The sequence below is a fragment of the Periplaneta americana genome, chromosome 2 (assembly GCF_040183065.1).
Source record: "Periplaneta americana isolate PAMFEO1 chromosome 2, P.americana_PAMFEO1_priV1, whole genome shotgun sequence".
Classification (NCBI taxonomy): domain Eukaryota; kingdom Metazoa; phylum Arthropoda; class Insecta; order Blattodea; family Blattidae; genus Periplaneta; species Periplaneta americana.
Window position 1 is genome coordinate 188,507,998 of NC_091118.1, and position 21,222 is coordinate 188,529,219.

At 35.4% G+C, this 21,222-nt stretch overlaps 1 protein-coding gene across 6 annotated transcripts in view; it reads left to right on the plus strand.

Annotated features, from left to right (window-relative positions):
* Positions 1–21,222, plus strand: part of LOC138694949 (dentin sialophosphoprotein-like) — a 245,748-nt gene that overhangs the window by 199,625 nt on the left and 24,901 nt on the right. Inside the window, exon 1 of one of the 6 annotated variants that reach the window (XM_069819164.1) lies at positions 13,285–13,440. The exons of 4 other annotated variants lie outside the window; for them this stretch is intronic. The gene's annotated coding sequence lies outside the window, so the exon portion shown is untranslated. Of the gene's footprint in view, positions 1–13,284; positions 13,441–17,049; positions 17,166–21,222 lie in introns of those variants that run through there. One more of the 6 variants, XM_069819166.1, reaches the window with a different exon arrangement.

The following is a 21,222-nucleotide window of genomic DNA, read 5'->3' on the forward strand; positions in this document are numbered from 1 at the left end:
TATCAAAGTATTGGGGGGGGGGGGGAAACCAAACAAACAAAAATATTCTGCAGTTACATCATTTGGTAACCATAACATTGTTATGGTCTTTCTGATATTTTTAATATTTTTCCTGCATGTAAAAAAAAAACTTATTTCTGAAAAGTAGACTACTCTCAGACATGTACAGTTGTCTATTTTAATACAATTAATTTTTTATCTATCCTATATAAAATATATTAAAATTTACATATTATTTTGTGACCTAATTTTTCTATTTTCAAGGAAATGAGCATTATTGTAGTGTACGTTTTGAATAAATGCATGTCAAATCAGCGTACAAAATTTCAAAATTCTATCTCTAATGGTTGTGGAGTTGTCAAATAATATGTCTGAAAATTGTCAAATTTTGGAAAATTTAACTTAAAGTGAAAAGTGAATTCTAAAAAATATTATTAGTAACCTTTTTTTATACTTTTATCAGATATTTAAGTTCTAATAAGTCTTGTTGTGGTACCTTGTAATATTTTTCCAGTTGTGAGTTAATTTTCTTGTAAAATTATTAGAAATTTAGAGCCTACATTTTCTAATAATATTTGTGGTCATTCACGTACATATACCTGTAAAGGTACCTACACTTCCCGCCTGGGATCTGCAAGCATGAGTGACGTCACGCAGTGGGTAGAAGCAGTAGAGCCCGATCGCAAACTCGTGGCACCAACATGCGCGAGCTTCTTTCTGTGACTTCGGAGTAGGGAGTTCTGTTTGTGCGGGCAACTGCTTACTCATAGAGCTTATGTTCAAACACCCCCCCCCCCCCAGCAAGACTCTTGGGCGAGTCCATGTAAGTGGATGTTAATTCGTATTTCGCGCAGGTGCCACGAGTTTGTGATCGGGCTCTACTATGAGTATATGCTCACGCATGCGCACACTCTGTTTTACAGACGAAACTTGCGGCCGTTACGCTTTCAGATTCCAGGCGACTAGTACTATCTCTTGAACATTTTACGAATAATAAAAATATGCATAAAATTATTATAATTAAATATTTTTATTTATTGCTTCGTAATCAATTAATAAGTAATAATAAATAAAATAATAAATATTTTAATAACATTTTTCTGTGAAACTCGCAATGTGTGCAACTGAACATTACAAAATTTTCCCCGGTTACAGCCTACGTAATAATACCCTCTTAACTTGAACATAGTACAGTTCGCGTCACCATTTTTGGCGTGTGTCCTAGATATATAGTGCCCAGTTTGTGAGCATGTTGCTGGTGCAGCTGAGAATGGTACCACTTCCTATACACGTCACATCAGCCATTTGCCAAACAGTTGTCGGACTGACTGCGGAAAATGTAAAACACTCGCACTTAACGTTCTCATTACTTATTTCACACGCCAAAAACGGTGACGCGGACTAAACTACAAATTTTGTTTAATTATTATAGTATTCATAAAAATTTCATAAATAATGTTTTAAATATGTTTATGCTCGACCATGCCGAAATGTACTAATTATACACCTGGTGGCAGTCCTTTAATGCATGTCATTAAAGTACACCTACTCATTAAAGTACAGGTCTTCAGCCAATGATAACTCAGCTTACATGTGTTCAGCCAATGACAAGTCAGCTTTGTACCGCTATAAAACCGCAAGTATCGATTATTCTCGGATATGCAATCGAAAGGGAATTAGCGAAAAGTCACGGAGGCTGGAAATCCAATACTGTCGCAGAAGGTTATGTTCTGTTACTATAATAATTAGCGTTAATTGTAAATAATATTCAAATAAATTCAATTTGTCATCTCGTTTTTCAATGTCGAATTCAATAATCAAGGTTATAATATTATCAAGTTTAACGGGATTACATCAAGGTCAATGACATTATTGTTCCTCGGAAAAAATCATTACTTTCGCGTCTGCGCACATCTCACAATTCACGACCTAGAACAAGGTTACTTCCGATCTTGTCAGATACAAATAAAATGTATACATCTGAATAAATTCAAGTTAGAAATATGGTCGAGCATAAAAAGTCGTATGAAACTCGCCTATAATGGTAATTAAGAAGCTCGTATGAAAATTATGAAACTCGCTTGCGCTCGTTTCATAAATATCCATACTCGCTTCTTAATTACTATCATTATAGGCTCGTTGCATAATGTACTATTCTGTGAAAATCGCAAAATACGTATCATTATAACGATATCTTCTAAATATTATGTAATTATGAAAACTCTAATAATATGCAAACACATGCACTATAAAAATTATAATTTCTGAATGGGTAAACATTGTTTGAATGCATATATTACGATCAGCATATGTCTTAATCAAACAGAAAAAAATTGTTATTACATAACTATCCTAGCCCTAATGATTATTTCCAGGATTTGTATGCATATTTGTTCTTACCAGTTGAAAGCCTCGCAAAAACATATTTATACATGTTTTGAACGTCTGTGATTACGAATATGCAAAGTCAGTCGAGCATATTTTTGCATATTTCAGGCGTTCCTGCATTTAGACTTTATCTATAGTGCGCGGTAAAAAGGGAATAAGCCATACATAGCAAGTTTTCAGTAGAGCAATGAAATGGGGACCATTATCTTTATGATGGGCTGGAAATCTGAAGCACTAGATCATCATGGAAGAGAATAGATATGTATGCCCTTTATAACATCTGAAGATATAGGCCTTTTTTTGTATTCACATGGCGGCCATAACTCAAAACCACTTATTTCATGCTTACGCCCTATTTACCACAGATATATTATATAATATTTTCAAGGATTTTGTTCCATAAACGCCGAAATCTGCTTATTTTCCTAACAAAAAGTTCTGGATTGTTTGGTTGTCATAATATTCCAGACAAAATTTCTCGGTCATATTTAATCTCTGCAGTTAAAAACGTATTTATGCTCGACCATGCCGAAACGTAGTAATTATACACCTGGTAGCAGACCTTTAATGCATGTCATTAAAGTACACCTACTCATTAAAGGTCAGGTCTTTCAGCCAATGACGACTCAGGTTACAACTGTTCAGCCAATGACAGGTCAGCTTTCTACCGTTATAAAACCGCAAGTATCGATTATTCTCGGATATGCAATCGAAAGAGAACTAGGGAAAAGTCACGGAGGCTGGAAATCCAATACTGTCGCAGAAGGTTATGTTCTGTTACTATAATAATTAGCATTAATTGTAAATAATATTCAAATAAATTCAATTTGTCATCTCGTTTACAATGTCTAATTTAATTTCAATGTTATCTCTGTAGGTTCTTATGGCCTAGCAAGGTCAATGTCGACATCTGTTCCTCGGAAAAAATCAATACTTTCGCGTCTACGCACATCTCACAACATACGGAACATTGCTGAAGGTCGAATACAATTAAAATTAATATCAAGATAGAAATATGGTCGAGCATAAAAAGTCGTATGAAACTCGCCTATAATGGTAATTAAGAAGCTCGTATGAAAATTATGAAACTCGCTTGCGCTCGTTTCATAAATATCCATACTCACTTCTTAATTACCTTCATTATAGGCTCGTTGCATAATGTACTATTATATAATATATAATAATCCATGGCGCTACAGCTCGTGAAGGGCCCAGACCGACCAGCCGGCTGCTAGCCTCACGCCCACATGTCGAAGCAGAGGTGGACGATCATCCAACCGGAATGGAGGTATCGTGTGGTTAGCACGATGATCCCCCTAGCCGTTATAGCTGGCATTCGCAACCGGATTTCGCTACTTATCGTAGCTCCCCAAGTGCATCACGATGCTGGATGGGGACCGCTCCCATACACTGGCCGAAATTTCATGAGAAAATTTCTTCCCCCTGAGGACTCGAACCAGCGCGTATTCCGTAACGCGAGTCCTAGGCAGGATGCCTTAGACCGCGACGCCACGGCGCGGGACTGTATTTATGTAAAATACTAAAATATAGTGCTGCAATTGCTTCATGAAATTAGACCGAAATATCTCTGTGTTTTAATTTGTGAGTGATTGTGATAAACTTATGATGTTAATTATCATGATAGTAATAATAGAAAAACTAAAACTTATGAGAAGCTTGATATAGGATTGCCAACTCTAGAGGACGGAAATTCAGGATACATAAAAAAATAAAATAAAATAAAAAAGCACATAAACTTGTAATGAATTTCAATGTAAATACACTTGTATTTTGACGCTAAATGAAACAATTAAATTACCTTCGTGTTGTTATTTAGTTGTAGCGGTGTAGCCCTATATTAAATAACATTCCATAAGTCTGTACACATTGAAAAGGCACAAGTGTTGATAAGTATACATGTCTCTACACTCAACGCATTAACATTGTTTGAAATAATACTTGTTGCTTCCTTTGCTTTTGTTCAATAGCTCTTCGTTTGTTGAAACATAATCAAACAAATTCTCTACATGACATATTAAAGTTCGTCTTTACTAAGAGTTCTGATTTTACAAGTTCTGGCCTCATCCAGTTCCTCCCGTCAGTCCAGAGATTCTTTATTCTTTTAAAAACTCGCTCCACATGAGCATTGCTAATTGGAAGAGCATGTATTTGTTCGGCAATGTTCTTTAAGTTTGACACACTACGTGTCTTCAAAACAGTGTCCCAGCATTCTTGACGAGTTGGTAAATCTTACAGTATCGGCATCATCTCTTTCAATAGGCAATACTCTTGGCACAATGCATCACCATTTTCAAAGTCCAGTTCTACTATATTAACTTGCAATATTTTCACAATTTCATTAAGGACACTAAATAGATAGATAGATAGATAGATAGATAGATAGATAGATAGATAGATAGATAGATAGATAGATAGATAGATAGATAGATAGATAGATAGATAGATAGATAGATAGATGGATGGATGGATGGATGGATGGATGGATGGATGGATGGATGGATGGATGGATGGATGGATGGATGGATGGATGGATGGATGGATGGATGGATGGATGGATAGATGGATAGATAGATAGATAGATAGATAGATAGATAGATAGATAGATAGATAGATAGATAGATAGATAGATAGATAGATAGATAGATAGATAGATAGATAGATAGATAGATAGATAGATAGATTTAGACAGATAGATAGATTGATTTAGACAGATAGATAGATAGATAGATAGATAGATAGATAGATAGATAGATAGATAGATAGATAGATAGATAGATAGATAGATAGATAGATAGATAGATAGATTTAGACAGATAGATTAGATTGATTTAGACAGATAGATTAGATTGATTTAGACAGATAGATTAGATTGATTTAGACAGATAGATTAGATTGATTTAGACAGATAGATTAGATTGATTTAGACAGATTAGATTGATTTAGACAGATTAGATTGATTTAGACAGATAGATAGATTGATTTAGACAGATAAATAGATTGATTTAGACAGATAGATAGATATAGACAGATTAGATTGATTTAGACAGATTAGATTGATTTAGATAGATTAGATTGATTTAGATAGATTAGATTGATTTAGATAGATTAGATTGATTTAGATAGATTAGATTGATTTAGACAGATAGATAGATAGATAGATAGATAGATAGATAGATAGATAGATAGATAGATAGATAGATAGATAGATAGATAGATAGATAGATAGATAGATAGATAGATAGATAGATAGATAGATAGATAGATAGATAGATAGATAGATAGATAGATAGATAGATAGATAGATAGATAGATAGATAGATAGATAGATTAGATTAGATTAGATTAGATTAGATTAGATTTAGACAGACAGACAGATAGATAGATTTGCACATATATCCCTCCCACTCTGTGTATGTGATCAAGGCATGAACTCAGCCTACCAGAAAGCATCTACATCAAGATTCAAAGATACCTGACCTCTACTCATCGATAGTGGTCGATAATGTGTTCGTGTAAGTGTGGCTTCTTTAGTTATTACTTCTATAAATAGATGGCGGAGGTAGCAGTCAGTGTAGGCAATAGTACATAAATATACTCGCATTATAAAATTCAAATTTTCGTCACTCTCTATTGACTGTAAAAAGCATTAGATTTAGAGGGAAACCGCTGATACTGTCAGTTATGAGAATAATTTATACTGAATCTGCATCACAGTTTTCCCCAACACTTTTTTACCCGTCCCAATAATAATGCCACCTATTGAGAACTAGCGGAACTATTTCAAAGTTTGACAATTTGTTGTATGTTTAGTTCTGATTTATCCCATGGATAGAAAGTTCGCTTACACGATCAGAAAAACGTAGGTCAGATATCTTTGGACGCCAGTGTACAACGCAGCGTTAAGGTAAGCGTTCACTACATTGTATCGCACGCATCGGACGAATCGCACGGATCGGAAAAAGACTATCTTTGCTATAATCGTTATGTAACCGCGTTCACTACATCGTATCGCACGCATCGCCTCACGGCAAATCCGTCCACGTTTCTCGGATGAGCAACTTCTCCGATGCGTGCGATCATGGCCTTCTTTAATAAATCAATTTTAATTGGTCAACTGTTAGGCCTACTATTATGGTGTGTCACGGTCAGTGTCGCGCCAAAATGGCAGACGGGAAACTTATTTCGCGTGTAGAAAATTGCGAAGAATTATATAATTTGAGGCGTTCCCATTACGGTAATCAAGTCGTTTCTTGCAAATATATTAGCCTATGTAACCAATATTTCTTTCGTTTCTTCCTCATCAATTAAGACGCATGAAGCAATTACAAATTCTTATTCGCTTACAGACGTAATTAATAGACCTAACCTCAACTCCTCTGCTTTCAGCAATGTCAATATCGTATGACGTCATGTTTTAAACAGCTGATAGCGGAATCCGATGAGGCGATGAGGTGGAGCCGTTACAGTGAATGCACTGCACTTAAAATATCCGTTGCGTGCGATTCGTCCGATGCGTGCGATACGATGTAGTGAACGCTTACCTTTATTCTCCACTTACATAACAGTGAGGGCCACACTTTCTGGAATTGAGTGACACATGAAACGTTCTCACTATTTTTTTATTAGTGCTGTGAAAATAGTATGGTTAATATTCATTAATTATGATAACAATATTATAAATAATAATGGTAACAACCTCGATAATGTGAAGACTGTGGTAGTACACGAACGAGGACGCACAAAACGACGGACAATAAATGTGACGTGCAGACTGAAAGTGTGAAGTTTTACGATTGCAAAGTGGGGTGAAGAAAGGACAATGCCCTCTTAAGCAACGAACTCGGAGATGTTATGCACATATTGTTATGATGCAATGAAACTCTTCTGCATCAAGAGACCAGTTCTGCGAGAGTGCAGGTAGATAGATGCACACTCGTAGTGGGAAGGCGTTCCACGGAGTAGTTATTCAAGTGGAAACTTTCAGGAGAAGTGAAGAAAAATGCTCGAGGATTATTGTAAAACACACATAGAAATTCCGTGCAGAAAGATTGACAGAGTGCCAGCAGAAACTTTTTCTGTATCAGGAATAATGACAGTATGTTTTTCTGTGAAAATAATTAAACCAGTTTATACATCAAAGTAGTGCAATGCTCTCAAATTAACATAAGTGTTGTGCAATAAGTTGACGTGCCTTTAAATTAGAACATTTTGAATTACAGATGCAAGAGAATAGATGAATATAACCAGAACCGTGTTTTTATGGTGACTATTACACTTTTACTACGTCATACTACCTTTGACCAATAAAACGGTACAGAACAATGTATTTCAACCAATCATGGCTGCTTATCCTACAATTTTTGTCACCTCCCTAGCAATTGTTATATCACCTCCCTAGCATTTGTTTTTGTCACCTCTCTAGCATTTGTTTCTTTGTTGCCAAAATTGTACTTTCAATAATCGTACCTTTTAAAATGATTCATGTTTATTTCATCACCCTAAAAGTTTTACTTTTAGATTACTATAACCAGAACCGTGTTTTTATGGTGGCTATTACACTTTTACTACGTTATACTGCTTTTGACCAATAAAACGGTACGGAACAATGTGTTTCATGGCTGATTATCCTACAATTTTTATCACCTCTCTAGCATTGTTTTTATCACCTCTCTAGCATTTGTTTTTGTCACCTCTGTAGCATTTGTTCCTTTGTTTGCCAAAATTGTACTTTCAATAATCGTGCCTTTTAAAATGATTCATGTTTATTTCATCATCCTTAATTAAAACTTTTCTATCATTTATCTTGTTTATATTATTTAAGTTATTTTATAGATTCTGCTGTATGAGATTATGGATAGTTACTTATCAGAGATTGTTTAATAATATATATTGATAATTGAATTAGAATGCAATGTTTTAATAAAAATGAAACCGAATCAACAAAGTCTTCTTGACTAGTAACAAAGACTTTATACTAGCTACTATAAAGTCTTCGGTTCAATGAAGATTGTATAGTTGGTACAACTGGTAACAAGATAACAACTCATCATCAGATCAGTGTATATTGGAGAGTACCGCATTCTTTTGATCCGACAAATGCCGACACGGCGGCCATATTTACTCCTGCGGAGACTCAGTACACCGTAAGACTTGCGTAGGAACACAGGTTTCTAGTGTGATTTTCCATCGTTATCATGAAGAATGCCGTGTTGTTGTGCAGTTAATCAATGTGTAATCAATTGCTGTTGTACTGAATTAGCATTACAGCTTATTGTCTATGCGGGTGACATGAATATATTAGGAGAAAATACACAAACTATTAGGGAAAATACGGGAACTTTACTGAAGCAAGTAAAGCGATAGGTTTGGAAGTAAATCCCGAAAAGACAGTATATGATTATGTCTCGTGACCAGAATATTATATGAAATGGAAATATAAAAATTAGAAATCTATCCTTCAAAGAGGTAGAACAATTAATATATCTTGGAGCAACAGTAACAAATATAAATGACACTTGGGAGGAAATTAAACGCAGAATAAATATGGGAAATGCCTGTTATTATTCGGTTTGGAAGCTTTTATCATCCAGTCTGCTGTCAAAAAATCTGAAATTTAGAATTTATAAAACAGTTATATTACCGGTTGTTATGTATGGTTGTGAAACTTGAACTCTCACTTTGAGAGAGGAACAGAGATTAAGAGTGCTTGAGAATAAGGTTCTTAGGAAAATATTTGGGGCTAAGAGGGATGAAGTTACAGGAGAATGGAGAAAGTTACACAACGCAGAACTGCACGTATTGTATTCTTCATCTGACATAATTAAGGAACATTAAATCCAGGCGTTTGAGATGAGCAGGGCATGTAGCACGTATGGACGAATCCAGAAATCCATATAGAGTATTGTTGGGAAGCCGGAGGGAAAAAGACCTTTGAGGAAGTTTGCGATTCTAAACAATTAGTTGAGTTTCTAGGTACAGATGTAAGTAAACCCGAAACAGAAAGGTCTAGTGAAGATGAATCTGAGCAAAATAAATTAATATAGGCTAAATTTTAATTCAACTGAAAATGGAAATATTGACTTGAGTGAACAACAAGCTCTTTACTATTTGTTGGGATCAGTTTTGTTCAAAATAAAACAAAATAAGTTATATAATATTTGTGAAAACGTATTTCATCTCTATTAAATGATAACAGGGATGAATCTATAAATTTTATTAGCATATTAGTGACTCTCAAGTCGTACATGGAAATGTCACGTATACCCTTATAAATTCGTGTTTTATATAATTCTAAATCCAGAAAAATGTGAAACGTTGGTAGAAAATGTACTGACGCTAAAGGATTTGAAGTCTTTATTCATTAACACTTCACCTCATACGTTCCCAATTTGTTATAATATATTTTAAAAAGTCTTATCACTATTTAAGGACTAGAATATATTTATTGTTAAGAAAATTGTCTGTTATAGCAAATGCACGACAACAATTTGCTAAATGTGGCGGTCGAAATGTTGGCGTGAGAATTGCACTAGAACATTGCTGATGTTATCCCTATTGAAATGGACATAACATAAATAATAAAGTGTTATCTCTCATGAGTCATTTCGCTATGACAATAATGTTTATTAATTCTTGTCTCCTGTGTTAAATAAACCACAACATGTATGATATCGCCTTTAATCACCATCGTTCTAGCATTATGCTTACGCTTCTGTGCCGAGCAAGGAGTAAATATGGCTGCCGCCGCCGAGAATGCGGTACTCTCTAATATACACTGCTCTGCTCATCATAACACACTACTGCCATCTAACGGAATATTTGTAATGATGAGATGGTACAATAATAAATTTGAATACAGTTTAGTATTTTCGTAAGTCAATTAATATTTTATTGTATGTGTGTATATTTTATTTATTTATGTACTAGTAAATTACAAATGATTATACAAGTTAATATAATATACTATAATATATAATATAATATAATATAATATAATATAATATAATATAATATAATATAATATAATATAATAATCCGTGGCGCTACAGCCCGTGAAGGGCCCAGACCGACCAGCCAGCTGCTGGCCTCACGCGCACATGCCGAAGCAGGGGTGGACGATCATCCAACCAGAATGGAGGTATCGTGTGGTTAGCACGATGATCCCCCCAGCCGTTATAGCTGCCATTCGCAACCGGATTTCGCTATCTATCGTAGCTTCCCAAGTGCATCACGATGCTGGGTGGGCACCGGTCCCATACACTGGCCGAAATTTCATGAGAAAATTTCTTCCCCCATGAGGACTCGAACCAGATATAATATAATATAATATAATATAATATAATATAATATAATATAATATAATATAATATAACGCGTGTTTTATCATTAAATATAATATAATTATAATATAACATGTGTGTTTTATCATTAAATATAATATAATATAATATAATATAATATAAAGATACCAACAAGAATAACAGCATCTGCGGAGAATGGAAAGAACTAGACTCCCAAAATTATCATTCCAGTATGCTCCAACAGGACATCGACATCAAGGACGACCAAAACATCGGTGGAAAGACCAAGACCATCTTCGCTAGGCTCACCGTCACAGGCCATTTTGACCTAAAACGAACCTGTTCATGATGATAATATATAAAATATAATATAATATAATATAATATAATATAATATAAAGATACCAACAAGAATAACAGCATCTGCGGAGAATGGAAAGAACTAGACTCCCAAAATTATCATTCCAGTATGCTCCAACAGGACATCGACATCAAGGACGACCAAAACATCGGTGGAAAGACCAAGACCATCTTCGCTAGGCTCACCGTCACAGGCCATTTTGACCTAAAACGAACCTGTTCATGATGATAATATATAAAATATAATATAATATAATATAATATAATATAATATAATATAATATAATATAAACTAGCCCACTCCTGAATGCGTAATACTCGTGCTCAGGAGGAGATTCCAATACAAACAAAAATAAAATTGAGATTGAATAAATTACAGATTAAAATGTGTTAAATATCTTTAAACCCAAACTATAAATCCAATACATTTTTTTTATTTTACTATTGATTTGAAGAGGATTTGGTTTACCTTTGAAATAACTATATTCATGGTTGCTTATGATTGTGGAAACCCTGAAAGCACGACCAGAGTGCCTGACTCCGGGATCTGAACCCGGAACCTCGCGAATGAGAATCAAGTGTTTTATCACTAAACCAGGCCTGCAGAACTGTAGCTCTTGAGAGCGACTGCTTTCGTCCCCTCTTTTACCCCACCCACCCTTTCTTCCTGTGCGGTCACGGCGTTGTAGTTACGCTCGGCTGCATCAACATTCATTCTCGGGGCGGAAGTCGATCATCCCCAATAGAAGTGGAGTGAGGCTGACGTCATAGTTCCGCTACTTTGCGAGTTCTGCAGGCCTGCACTAGACCATCTCGCTCAGTCGCAATGTATTCCTCGTAATTATAATTGGAATAAATAAACTATAGTCGCGACGCTGTTATTTCCGGCGTGACTCCTCCTCTTTGCTTACGTCTTAGGAAGTGAAGGCTTTATAAAGTCTAGGTAGGTAGTATCGTTCGCCATTTTTGTTCTTTCGTTGCCGAGCTACCAAACGAGGAATCTATTTGCCACACCGTTAAACATTATCATGTCGTAGCTCCTATGATAATAAATCAATTCGCACTGTAGTTCAGCAAATAATTGAGCTGCGAATAACGTCTTCGTGTGCTTTCTGCGAACGCCAACGAAAGAGCCAAAATGGCGGGCGATTATATTAAGTATTTATCGAGCCTTAAGAAATGAATAACGTCTTCTTCAGCGAATCACAAGACGCACACGTTTAAATGTAGCCGACCTGCAACGCGATTGGCTGCCGGAAATTAGAGCGACGGGACTATACATACAGGAATATCAATGCGAAGATGATAAAAGAGCACCGCTGTGGAGTAACGGTTAGCATGTCTAACCGTGAAACGAGCGGGCCCGGGTTCAAATCCTGGTCGGAACAAGTTGGTTGAGTTTTTTTCCGGGGTTTTCCCTCAACCCATTATGAAACAATGCTGGGTAACTTTCGGCACTGGACCCTGGACTGATTTCACTGGCATTATCACCTTCATTTCACTCAGATAACCATCGCAGTTGATAAAGCGTCGTAAAGTAAACCAATTAAAACATGATAAAGAACAGAATTGTTATGAAACGCATATGATGATAGTGAGTCACTTGCATGACAGCGATATTTTAATTTAAAAGCTGTCCTTATTAATTTTAATTACCTATTTAATTGTACGGAAGTGGTAACGAAGCTGTGTGCAATGACTTCCCCGAAATGGTGTCCCGCTTCCTCTATTTCTTGCCATCCTGCACGTCTAGTTAGACCTTAACCTAGAATACATTCTATTTTTGGGGATTTCTCTGCGTTTCATCTTATATTTGATAATGATTATTCACACTTCTTCGAACTCCTATCAGATCCGAGCATGCAGAATTCTCTCCTCGTACAACTGTAATATAAATAATACGACAGCAATTTAATGGAAATGTTCTGCGTCATCCGGTTCATTTACTTAGTAAATTACGTCGAGTTTATTGGCTTATACAAACAAACATAAGTTACTTGCAGGAGATTATCTTGAAATTATCTGAATTTGCTCTCCTAACCATGCCACAAGTAATTGTGCAATGCGCTCGTGCATATCATTCAGAGAAAACTTTATCTGTTGCCTTAAAAAATAAGAATTGTAATGGAATCTTGCCATTTTACTCAGACGGGGGAATGCTACTTGGAAACTGAGCGGCGGATGTAGATAGGAACGAATAAAGCGAAATCACGCTCACACTTGTATTATATTTCTGTTGAGTTGGCGATATCTTACGCAGTCAGTGTGATTGGCCGTGGGAAGTAGCCTGTTTATACCGTGCTGCACATATCGTGTCAGTGTTTAGAAAAAAATCTCTCGTCTATTTGTCTCTTCAAGATCTGGAGTTCAGGTGAGTGCTGTGTTCTCTCACGTTAAGGGGTAGACAAATTCCGGTCGCCATGGGGCCTAAAAATTATTATATAGCTCCTGATTTTTTTTAGTTAAAAATTTTTAAGATTTCAGTGGCTATATTTAATGCATAATCTTAACAGAAGCGGTCATTGGAAGAAGTTCGATTGTGCTTTTTAGATTAATACAGTGAAACCTCTCATTTGCGGACATCGAAGGGACGTAACAATCTGTCCGCATCTGGGAGGTGTCCTTTATTGGGAGGAAACTCCCCAATCTAACAGTAAATTTATAATATGGATTATGTATTCCTTCACGCTTTAAATGAAATGTATTACTGTACTTTAATTCTAAATACAGTATACTACAGTAAATTCTTTACAACTTTGAACTACAGTAGATAAGGCCGGAGAAGAGAAAATACAGTGCCATGAAATTTTATTTTAGGTCTACAGTTATGCAGTATTGTAATTTACAGTTTTCAACTTAACCTTTACGTTCAGGTGCCATGTCTCTCGAAACAGAACAAGTGATTTAAGTGAAGAGAATAATCCTACTAACCCTATTATGTGTCGAATATAATTTCACGATCGCGGAAACCTTGAACTCATCAGACAGGTTAAATTTTATGACTTTGTTTATCCACCCGCTTCCAGCTAACAAGGGGTAGCAGGCTGGGTAGTGGTATACTTTATTTTATTTCAAGGAGTGCAGTTCGGTGGCTCCTTTGAACACCCACTTACAGATTTATGACTTCCTACACAAACAACTCTGACAATTCCATCCTGTCCCCTCGTCCCAACATTGCACAGTTGCCACAGTCCTGCTGACCCTCGAAATTATGCAGTGAAACTGACGGGATTCTTGGAATTCGGAAAAGATGCGACAACTCTGCCTCCACGTGAATTTGAGAGGAGACTGTCAATTCTTCTGAACGAAGGTTATGATTGGTTACTAACAGGAGAAGGCAAGATTTCCGTCACAGTAAGGAAGACATTTATTTATGACAGCCAATTAGTAGTGGGCAGTAGAAGGTCTGTCGGCAAAGTCTTTTCTATGAAACTGCACTCCATGAAATAAAATAAGGTATAGCCTACGAGACCCTTATGTTATGTTTCATGTTAAGGAATTTCTGTACAGTTCTCAAAACTAAATTTTACATTTTTGTAACACATTAGGTCTTGAAATCCAAGTTCTGTCCGCAGTCAGGAGGTGAAGCAAGCTTTAGGACTGTGAAACAGCTGTCCGTGTCCGTGTCTGAGAATGTCCGTAAACGAGAGTTTAATTTATCATTATTTCTACATTATTTCAGTTGGGACATAAATCTGTCCGTAAATGAGGAGTGTCTGTATCTTGGGGTTGTCCGTAAGTAGAGGTTTCACTGTATTGTTATAATTCTTGCGCATCTCAAAATAGCTGAAGAGAACTCAACTCAGCTTCTCTAAAAGCATTTGTTCTAGACCTACTTGTATATTTAATATTGTTCATTTTTTTATTATACTCTTTTAACACATATATAAGCCTCCGCGATACTCTAGTGTAGTCGTCGTCAACACTCGCTGAAATGGGTAAAGGGTAAGCGGAGCCATCCCATGTGCCCCGTCGTGCAGCAGGAAAGAGGTAGAGAACATACCCGCTAGCAGCTACGAGTGCACCATAGTGCAGTGTATTCTCCGCGGGTAAGAGACGCTAGCCCCAGGGTGCTCTGTGCTGATGACCGCTGCTCTAGTGGCTAGAACGCCGAACTTACAATCCTGTGGACCCGAATTTGATCCTCGGCGTACCCCCGATTTCGAACTTGTTTTGGGCAAGTCCATGGTGCAGATAACACCGGCGTTTTCTCCGGGAGCTCGATGGCATCCCAACAGATCTCCATTTCATCTCATCTCATCGCGGGTGTAGCATAGACTAGCCTCCTATGGCGCACCATGGGCAACGACTCTCTTCGTAAATAACTGGCTTCGTATAGGTTAATGACGAACAATCAAGTACCCGTCTTCATTAAAAAAAAACATTTATACAGTGTGGTGGCTTGAAACAAATTGATATTTTGTTATATTAGCTCCTCAAATTATTATAGAAGAAAATATCATTAAAGTTTTTTTGTAGATAAAAAAAATTACATCCAATCATACAATTAAAACAATTTTTGGTTGGGGATAAACAATCTAAATAATAATAAAACATACTCCCGCCACAGAAACTGCACTAATTTTTAATGCATGCTAATCATAGATGGCCATGGATTACTAAAAACAAGATATTGTTGTTTATTGTTCATTTATTAATCTAAGAAAATGTATTCCATGAAACAAAAAGTTCAAATTGTTAAATGGTATTATACAGTACTAGAAACAGTGCACGTTAAGTAGCCTGTGTGAGATATCAAACATGCAGCCAGCAAATGTCAGGCGAGAGTTTTATAATAGACTTGGTTATTGTTTATCAGCAAATGGAGGTCTATTGGAACATTTATTGTGATTTACTAATTTATCATAAGATAATGTAAACATTTGGTATTTTCATTGTTAATCTGTAAAAAATGAATTCACAGTGATGTCACATTCATTTGCTTCCCTTTTAAATTTTGTTGGATCCTAAACTAGTTTATTTTCAACACAAATATCGGTTATCCATGACCTACTATAATTAAATCTTCATTAAAAGTGGTTATATATCACTTTTTAATTTTAATTTATTCCAAACAAACTCATAATCAAAATATTAATTTAGTAAAACAAATGGATGCAGAATTTTTTTCTCAATAAAAAACTTTAATGACGTTTTCTTCTATAATAATTAGGGGAGCTAATATAACAAAATATAAATTTTAGCATCGAAATTCCTATTGTGCGTGTTCCAAGTCACCATCCGATATAATATTACTTACTAAATAACTTAAGTGAATTAAATAAACATGGATGGATATATAAAAAACTACTTCACTGTGTTAATGTTAAACTATGTTGGTATTTTATCTTAATTGACTAGTTTTGATATTATGAAGACATCTTCTGAATTCTAGTGAAGTCCCGCGCTATCTTCTTCCGGTTGCCTGTTATTGTCTTGGTGGGGTGTGTTCATGATTGGTAATTAATCGAAAAGGGGTATGTTCTCAAATTCAGTGGAGTATGAGGTTGTGTTGTGCATGTGTTGGGAAAATAATTTCTCAACCTATTTCTGCTGTAGCTGCACAAATTCTTCCTCTCCACACTACCATTTCTACTATATTCTCACAAACACCGCAGTTATATCAACATCACCGGCATTATAACCATATCGCATAACGACAAATCCATACCACGACATTAGGCCTGCCTATATCACCACCACTTCAATCATACCCACACCACAATTACAACTAAGTGAATATGTTTTTAAATTGTTATTTGATTCAGTTACATAATAAAAGAGTTGTTCACGTTGAAGTAATAAACCTTATCTCTTCAGTGAGAATGGTTTTATTTTGCTAACTAATCATGAAACAAAATATCTGTCACTAATATGTCATCGAGTGATTTAACGATAGGGAGTAAAGTTCCCGTTTATCAGGCAGGCACTTGGAACGTTTGCAGTCAAGAATACTTTACTTCAAGCGGAGATTCTGCATAGGCCTCTATAGACATTCCTGCTGATCCGGAGTTGCGCTCGGGCGTGGGTCCCGCTTGGGCTGATTACCTGGTTGGATTTTTCCAAGGTTTCCTCCAACCGTAAAGCGAATGTCAGGTAATATGTGGCGAATTCTCGGCCTCATCTTTCCAGATACCATCTCGTTATTTCCATCGATGCTAAATAATAACCCATTAGGTGATACAGCGTCATTAAGTAACCAACAGTTCAGAATTACCAGTTCCTATTCTTAATTAAGAAACAATTTCACTCGTTCCGAACGAGTTCTAAAGTAGCTTGGAACATGTAACTGGAAGTTCGGAATCGGTTCGGAATTAGTTCTAGTCTTGTTGGAACACATTGAGCTACTGTGCATGAGCAGACAGTTCACTATCGATTCTGAACCGTAATGGAACAAACCTATTAATTCCTTGCCCCTTAGCTCACTAGAACAATGAAATAAATTACCAATATATTACTACTAAATCTTCCTCTAGAGTCTAGATCAGTGGCATTCAAACTTATTTGCTAGCGTACCCCCAAAATACATCCTTTAAACTTTCGTACCCCTAAACTTCATTGCAGTTATACAAGAAATAGCAAACACTATGATTGATATTGTATGCAAAATAAATTATCATTATCATTATCATTATTATTATTATTATTATTATTATTATTATTATTATTATTATTATTATACTACGACTACCACCACCATCACTTGTGTGTCTTTGTAACTTCAGCCACGTAATTGTGAGGGAACAATGACTATTCTCTCTTTAGTACTTAACCTCATCGTCTACAGATTATGAATCTAAAAGCAAAAAACATGTTTATTAATTTTTTCCCAAAAATGGATCGTTCATATATGCGCATCCTGTACTTACTATTGTTGTTGTTGTTGTTGTTATTATTATTATTATTATTATTATTATTATTATTATTATTATTATTATTATTATTATACATACAGTAAGTCATTGATGAAAAAGTCATAATTAATAATAAATTATATAAAATGTTACTGAAGCATGGAAAAAACAAGAGTTAATATTGTAAAAGAAAATATATAAACTGCAATAACTATGAACAAGTATCATAAACTGAATGTGTTGCATTTTTACATACGCAGTCAGTGAGATGCGTTCCCCTTGAGACAACCTCGCGTACCCCTGTGGGTACACATACCATAGATTGAATACCACTGGTCTAGACCAGTGGTTCCCAAAGTGTGGTTCTCCATCCCTTGGGAGGGGTCGTATAAAGAGCTGAAATGGTCCCCAGATAATTTACAAAATAACAAATACACCTTATTAACATACATTTTTGTTGTATTTAGAAATATAAACGTAAAAAAACTTAAAAATAGAAAATTGTTCCCGTAGTTATAAAGTAGGTATACAAATGTAACAGCTTCTTTTCCAAGCTCGAACTATCCTTGCATTCTTTTAATCCAAAACTGGTCTAAGCTCTGGGAAGAAACTATTAGGTACATATTTCATGAGTTTTTTTTTTTTTTTTTTTAATTTCAGCCAGTTGAATTCAACTGCCTAAGAACGGATTCAGTATCATCAGTGACTGTCGTAATTGTTTTATGTTTCTTCTGGAAGATGTTTAAAATTGCGCTAACTTAATTGCATGTTTACAAAAACAAACTCAGTATTTGTCGTATCGTTCGGTACATAGCTAAATTTTCCATGACTTCTCTAATACACTGGAATAAATCAAATGTCTTTTTGTGAAGTGATATCGACCAGGGGCCTGTTTCTCAAAAATACTAGTTTAGTAATTCACCAGTTACTAGTTACCAGAGTATATTTCACCAGCTCTAGTAGATTCTGTTTCTCAAACTATTTCACCAGTCTAGTAACTTGTGACAATTTTTCACTAGTCACATGATCTCTTTCACTAGTCAGCTGATTGAGTTCATTTGTTTATACCCATTGGTAGGTATTGTTATTTGAGGTTAGGAGGCTAAGTTGTTTGTGTTTTGGTTCTTACTTCTCTCTTCTCTTGAAATTCCATCAATTGAAAGCAAATTAACTATACTCAATATGATTAATGACTCAAAGGATATATCATTCGGTGCGTTTTCAAGCATAATAACAAAAATGATAAAGTAAACGACTGGACAAAAAAATTTGTAATAAGTGAGGCTATGGAACTGATACTTAAGAACAGAGATTATACATACGTTAGGGACACTTACTGGCCCAACATTAAGAAAGCAACTTTGACGAGTACCAATTCAAGTTCACAGTATCATAATATGAACACATTATGTAGCAAGTGAGTCTACTGGCGACATGAATGCCACTTATGACTTGAAAGAATCGCATTTTTTTTTTTTTTTTCCAGTTTTACGTTAGATCTATTCATAAATTAGTGTCGTTTTGTATTTAATTTGTAGGCTAAAGTTGACAATGTCAGAAGAACTGGCAGCGGAGAAGGAAAGCCACCAAAAATTACTGCAGTTGATGAATTGGTATTAAATTATTAGGATAAAATCTGCATGTGTTGCTGGTCTAGGGCAGAAAAACCAGATGGCATTGGAAAATAATCAACATCCCGATTTGTAGAGCAATTTGTATTTGAAACTTTGCTGATAATGCATGACTTCTATTTGTTTGTCTTTTTATGGCAGGTCCCACTATATTTAACAACTCTCCAAGCTTTTCAGCACTTTATTTAAACCGTTCATTATATTTAAACAATGCTGCCGTAAAGGAATAATAATTGTTCTTTCTCGATATAGGTTTAGCTCTTCTCACAACAACTTCTTTACTACTTCAATCGAAATCACTAAACCACATTTATTAAAAAAATAACTACAATATTTTGTTTTGATTATCTTAGAAAGATTGCCACTGGTAACTGATAATATAGAAATCACCAGTCTTTAGAGTCTTGTAGGAATATTCCTGTTAAATACTAGTATAATCAACTAGATTAGCATTCTGAGAAACAATCATTTTTGAACTGGTGAAATCGACCAATATTACTAGTCTGTGAACTGGTAACTACTACTTTACCCTTGTAGTTTCTAGAAACACAGACTTGTAAAATAAACTAATATTACTACTGTACAGACTAGTATTACTAGTCCGTGAGTTTTGAGAAACAGGCCCCAGAAATCAAGTTTCTTTATAAATCCGTCGGTTTTATCTCTGGCTGTTGTTATGTTTACCAAACACATTTAGAGTGTTTAAATATTCGAAAAATATATCACCAAGGAAGGGCAGTCGAAAAAACCAATTGAGGAATTGGAATTGATTTGCATATACCAATTTCCCATTTTGCAGATATGAATATATTAGAAGTTGGGTGGTATCCACTGCTTTTGAGTATCGTTGTTTTCGATTTTACACGGATTTACATTTTTCTACTAGTCGCGAACAAAAGCCTTGTCCAAAAGTTTATCGCGCCTACCAAAAGTTTGGGAACCACTGGTCTAGACTAATTTGGAACTAAACGCAAAAATCACTGAAGAAAATAAAATATACCTACCGCACGAGGCGGGAAACAATATTAGTGACGGACGAGTGTGCCAGATTGCGTGAGAACTAATCTTCTGTCCGCCTCACGAAGCAACAGCAGTAGTAGTCATTTGTTTTTGTAAACAGTATGGCATTATGTATATGCATGCGGGATTATTCCTAATAAAACTGCAATGGAATCTCCCAATTGTTGGTGTAAAGTGGATTATAATATATTTATCACAACCTCTGCGCACACCAATCCAAAGAATATAAATATTAATTCAAACATTTGATTTGTACCTTTCAAACGAAAGTATTCAGTGTTTCCTAATTCAGTTCATGATGTTGATAGAGAGGAATTCTCGGATTATAATTACTTCTTCTCATTTTATTTTGTATGATACTTTATTATAGCAAAATAAAAGAAATGATGAATCATGTGTTCATACCAGAAGTGTTGCAAGTGATTATAATTTTCTGAAAAACATTGAACGCATCATGTTCTCTCCGTATGGAGATCAAGCACATGAGAGTCCAAGGCTAAGCACCTGCCATCTACCATTCAACTGCGTAACTATTACTTAGATAGCTATGCTGCAAACTTGAAAAAACATAAGTAATGAAAACCTGAATTAATTACAGCATTCTAAGTAAATGGAGTATTCTGAAAATAAGGGAAGTATAAATTAAAG